Here is a 5,989-nt window from a genome sequence, read left to right as displayed (position 1 = left end):
GTTTTGATGAGTGTGTCAGCCATGATTTCATCAAGGTATCCACCTGGGGCCTTGTGCTTGTCTGGCAGGCCAGAAAGTCACTCAGAGGGCTGAAGGGTCTGCTCACCATTCATTCTGAAGTGGCAGCTCAGATCTTGGAAGGGAATTAGGCTTCTTAGAATGACTAAACTTCAGGTCACTTTTCCACAGATTGACTTGACTTCTTGGATCCTCTGAACCTGAGTTTTGTCCTATTTGACATTTCCCCTCAATTTATGTAAGTGAATATTGACCCTGTGTACATCAGAGATGCCAAGTGCTCAGAACTGGGCTGGGGAATATTCTAGGTGGAATCAGGATCCAGACAGCAAGGCAACCCTAACTAGAGAGACAGCAGCAGGGAAAGTTCAGAAAAATTGCTTTTATGCAAGAAGGGGTCTCATTTCTTCTTCTGGGTTCAGATTCAAACTCAGAATCTTTAACTCAGCATCCTAGAAAATTGGAGAATTGGACCAAAGATGACCCTAGGTTTACAGGAACAGGAGTTAGCACCATGGTGTCTAAACCTAATCAGACAGAGGCTTCCTAGGTGCTGGAATCTGGAGTAAGAAGTCTGCCTTTTCAGCCTCTGTCATAGGTGTTGTGTATGACCTTAGGCCTGATTTTTGGAAGGAAAGGACACAAACTGGACTGCTTAGTGGCAATTTGTTAAATGACTAATCATGTCCTAGGAATCAACCAGGATTAGAGAGACTCCCAAGGAAAGTCCCATGAGAGACTTATTTGGAAGTGGGGTTATATACCCTGAAAAAGCAGATTTAAAAGGATATGACTTCTAAATCCTCAAAGGGCTGTATGCCAGAAAGAGGGATTAGACATTGTGTAGTTTTATTGGGCAGAGTTAGGACCACTGTTTGGAGTCTTATATTGGGAAAGAAAACTTTGGGTCAGAGCTAAAGAAGATGGGCAGGGCTGCTTGGTGAGGAAGCACACCATCACTGGAAGCAGGTAGGCAGAAGCTGCATGACTGCCAGAGAAGGGCTATGGTGAGGGGCTCCCAGGTTGGACTGGATGCCTCTGAGAATTACTTCCAATTCCAAGAATTGAGATTCTTGGATCATTGCGTTCATGAGAAAAAGTGAACTCTGTGAGAAAGCACCAGTCTGCATGTCTACCTCCTCAGTGAAGTGGCCCTAGTAGGCCTAAGGATCCATCAGAGCTGGACACTGGATCATTAACCCATGGAGATCACTTTGAAACATACTGAATTCATCATACAAGAGAAGAAAGTACAGAAGGTAGAATGAGAAAACTTTGTGTGTGGTTTAGAGAGGTGATAGACCAGGAGAACTGCTGTTTTAGATCCTCTTTCTCATCTTGTAAGCAAACTGAGGCCTGGCCTGGGGCAGGAAATTACCTAACTGGAATTGGTGGCCAAGCCAGGACTTGACCTTTGGCCTCCCAGCCCCATCTAGTCAGGAGATGTTGTTTGGATTCCACATGACTTTCATGGGATTCTTCTCTGCCCTCAGGCCTCAGACACTGAGAATAGAGGCTTAGAGATGAATTTGGGGCGTGGGAATGAGGTGGAGGGAGGAGTTTGTCTTAGGAAGTTTGGGAGTATCTACATCTCCAATACTTGGCTGTTCCAGAGTGGACACCAGGTGGCGCTCCCACCACAAGCCAAGTGCCATCAGTATTGGCTGAGTTTTGGCTAAGGATACTGAGCTATCCCCAACCTGTCATGTTTTAGGTAAGCTGAATGTTCTAATGGAAAGAGAAGAGTCTGTCTTTTGTCTGCCAACCCCCTGTCCTCACTGAATATCCCTTTGTGGATTTTTACTTGTTTTCCCTCTCATTTAACCTGGCTGGCCTGACCCAGATCTTAGCAATTTAGAGTAGGGGCAATCAAATTAAAATGTACCTAGAAAATGACTAGGACAGAGAACATAGATGAAGGAATGGGATGCCCCTGGGAAGTGTAGACCCTTGGGGCTAAGCAAGCTGGTGGAAATTGTGAGAAGCTCTCTTTTCATGGGGGCTGAGTAAATGCCTGAGAGGTGATAGGCTCTGTGCTGGCTTAGGAAAAGGAGGCAGGTACTAAACGGAACACATTGGCAGAGGTTTGCAGGTGGGCAGAGCTCTTGGAGCGAAGTATGGACCCAGGGCCATATTATATAGAGTCATGGGAAGGAAAGGACAGGAATATGCCTCCCCTTCAGATTTGTCAAATCCATATCTGTTCTGAAGAGGGTTTCTCCACTTTCCTTGCTGGGCCTATTCTAAACCCCGATGCAATCTTCCAAAAGCTTTGCCAGGGGCATTGGTATCCTCTTTACCTTTTGAATTATTTGTCAGTATTTTAAAACTGATAGTTTCAATAAAGATTGAATTTTCAGCTTCTCTTGAAAAATCAGATCACCTGTCACTTCTGGGTATACTTCTTGGTTCCTATGACATGGAGTTGAATAGAAACTACCCCATATTCACAGTTCCCGAGGTCCCAGCCCATTGGCTTCATTCATTCTCATGACCTGCCTGGTTTCTTTGTCCCCCTGCAATTGGGGAAGGGTCATGGTGGGCAATAGTGATTGTTGCTGTCGCTAGTAGAGGCCTGGATGGCCACTAAGCTCTGAAGCCTCACAGCAGGATGGGATACAGCATTTAGAGAACTTCATCAGGTTGAATGCCTTCTGAGAGCTATAAATAATCCCAGGAATTGGGACTCTTGGATCACTGAATCCATGAAAGAAGGTGAGCAGTTTGTGAGTGACCACACATATGCCTGTGTTATCTCACTGTATCCTTACACCTCCCAATAGCTTGTTCAGGGTGGGCCACTCCTTCAAAGGCTGTGTTTAGCCATGGAATTAAATTTGAGAAGGGGTCAGAGGAAGCTCAGAGAATGGAGAGATAAACCAAGTTTGGCCATGAACGGTGAGAGGCTTTGGCTGGAATGTTGGACTAGACTCCCAGGGCCTCTGCTGCTTTGGGGTCATGAAGCTCAGGTCTATGTCCATTTCCTTGTCCAAGGTCACTTCTTGTATTTGGCTGTGCTTCTGCTGCCCTCAGGACTCAGGAAACAACTTCTAAGTGTTTTTCTTCTACATCTTTTCTCAGTCTCTTCTTCGCCTGCCTGGATTTTAGAGTCATGGGAAGGAAAGGACAGGAATATGCCTCCCCTTCAGATTGTCAGATCCACATCTGTTCTTACTCTGCTGGTCCATCTCCCATCATTGACTGTGAATGGGAGTTGTGCCCCTTCCTCATATCAGGCCCAAGAGTCATCCTTGGCCTCCAAAGAAGCATGCAGGCCCTTGTCATAATCTATGCCATTCTGAATTGATTTCCCTGTGCTGCTGAGGGCAGTAAAGTCTGTGCCCAAATACTGGTGCTATTGCTCCATCAACTACTTGCCTTTCCCTTTATAGAGCTGTTGCTTCAATCACAGACTCAGTTCTTACTTCCCCTAGTTGCCTGCCTAGAAGTGGGCTACCATTTGGTCCTGGCCCTTTATCCCCAGGTTGGCTGGCTTGGGGTGATGATGGTCTTCAGTACTACTCCCTCTCATCCCAACTTCAGTCTTAAAAAAAATACCTGGGCATTTACCTAGTTTTCATCTGCTGACCTGTTGTTTGGAAGGTTGAGCCTAGTCCCTGGCTTGCCCTTCTGGCTAGCACCTGGCCCTGTCTGTGTCTTTCTGAGGATCATTTGTACCTAGGCTCCAGCCTCATATAGGAGGCAGCAATAGCAGGGCATGTCACTCTGGGGGAAGTTAAGGACCCTAGAGAGAATACCTGAGTTTCAATCCTTGCCCTACCTTTAACCAGCAAGTGCTCCTGAGCACAGTACATTTCCTTTCCATGCCTTAATTTCCTTGTTTATAAAGGAGATGAATATTAGCACCTATCTAATTCCATACCCTAGGATTGCAGAAGTTAAAATGGGCTATGAAATGTGCACCACACTCAGTAACTGCAATGTTAGCAATTGTTATTGGAATCTGAAAACCTGGGTTCCCATCTTGATTCCATCATTTACCAATTGACCTTGGTCAGGTCCCTGTCCCTCTCTTTGCCTCATTTTCTTCTCTAGAATGGAGTTATGCTTTCTCCCTTAGTGAGGAAAAGAATGCAGGACTGGCAGGAATGATGTAGGTGGAAGTGGGTTGCACTTTGCAAGTTGCTATGCACATGGGTAATGTTTTTATTTTGAATCTGTTTGAATTCTTAGTTCTTAAATGCAGGGATGGGTGATTTATTAATTTGCCTTAACTTTTTTTAAAAATATTTTTTAGTTGTCAATGGATATTTATTTATTTATATGTGATGCTGAGAATCAAACCCTGTGCCTTATACATGCCAGGCAAGTGCTCTACCACTGAGCCGCGTCCCCAGCCCTTTCCTTTTTACAGAGAAAGACAATACTAGGGGCTGTCTATCTGACAGAGGAGGCCCTGGGCTGGACACCAAGTGTCAGTCTCAGAGGATAGCCTAGGCCAGGCCATCCTGCTGGCTTCTGGGCAGGGTGCAGGTCTCAGAGCAGGTCACACATCTTAGACTCTCCACGCCAGCTTCCCTCTGGAGCAGTGTGAACCTGGGTCTTTTGAAGCTGGCAGCCCCTGTGTTATCTCTGAAGGCATCTTGATTCCCCCTTCTTGGCTTGCTAGGATTCCTTGGGGCTCTCAGGTAAGGAGGAAGAGGCAGTTAGAAGCAAAATGTAGAATGGCAAAGCTAAACTTCCTGGTAGCAATACTTTCCTGGCCATGGAGCAGAGCAGAGGGCTGGGGCTGGGGCTGGGGCCAGGGCATCCTGCCCAGCGTCTTTGCTGGTGTCTGCAGTGCATGAATTAAGTCTATGAGTTCTGAAGGTCACATCTTCATTTGCCTCTGCTGCTGCCTCCTCACCCTGTTTCCTGTCAGTGCAGTACACCTTGGGCTAGATCTCCAGCATGCACTAGATAAGGACTTACAAAGCTGGGTGGGTTTCCTATTTGTGGTTCCTTGGGGCTCAGGTAGAGCTTGTTGGTTCAAATCCTTTCTGACCTGAGGGCGGGGAGATCCTTTTTACAAAGGGCAGGCAGGTGGCTCTGAGAAGATGAACTAATGGCAGAGCTGCCTGGGCTGCTCAGGTGACTGCAGAGGGAGTGTGCCTGGACCTTCCAAAGGCACTATCATTGGGTCATCAGGTTGCCTGTGATAGCTGAGCCCTAGGCACCTTATGGGTAGAGATCCCTCAAGTTGGTCCTACCCTGCCTCCCTGACAGTGAGTCTTGGGCATGCAGGATGTTCCCCTCTTTTCACTTGGGGAAGGGGCCTTCCTAATTATATCCCCCTCTGCTCACATGGAAATGAGTTTGGATTTTCTGAGCGTACACCAGCTGGCTGGGGGGAGGCAGCCCAGAAGGCTGCTGGCTGGGGAAGGGAGGAGAAAGGAGAGGGAGGGGAGGGAGCCAGGCCAAGATGAAAAATTCCCAGTGTTCTTACAGGCAGAGCAATAATGGGGCGCTGCATGCTCCCCACACATCATCAATCGCCCTCCCGCCCCAAGGAAAAAAGCATCATGCTCCTGCTAATAGGCTCAGGCAAACCCATCCTGTGAGAACCTGACTTTCAGGCTCCAAACCTAAGTGCTGGCCAGAGTGAGGGTGTCTAGTGTTAGACAGTCTGCGCTCGCAGAGACTCCGTCCTCCACGACTTCTAGGCCAATCCTTTCATGGGGTAGGAGGAGTGGAACTGAGGCTCAGAGAGGGGATGGGGCCTGCCGCGGAAGACAGAACGCCACAAGTCTGTTGTTTGCAGCCGGGTTCTCCCGGTGGAGTTGCTCCGAAGCCCGTGGCGAAGAATCCCCTGGCTGCCCTCACGGCTCAGGATTGGGGCAGCAAGGGAGCCGAGAAAAGGCTGAGGGGCGGGGGAGGGGCGGGGGAGGGGCGGGGTGGGGTCAGGCGTTTGACTCCGCCTCCTGGCGCTAGGTTCAGCCTGCGGCCGGGCGCTGGCTCAGTCTCGGCTGCT

This window comes from Marmota flaviventris, chromosome 2, assembly GCF_047511675.1.
Source record: "Marmota flaviventris isolate mMarFla1 chromosome 2, mMarFla1.hap1, whole genome shotgun sequence".
In the NCBI taxonomy this organism is placed as follows: Eukaryota; Metazoa; Chordata; class Mammalia; order Rodentia; family Sciuridae; genus Marmota; species Marmota flaviventris.
The sequence above is the reverse complement of the archived record's forward strand: the minus strand, read 5'-3'. Positions refer to the sequence as shown.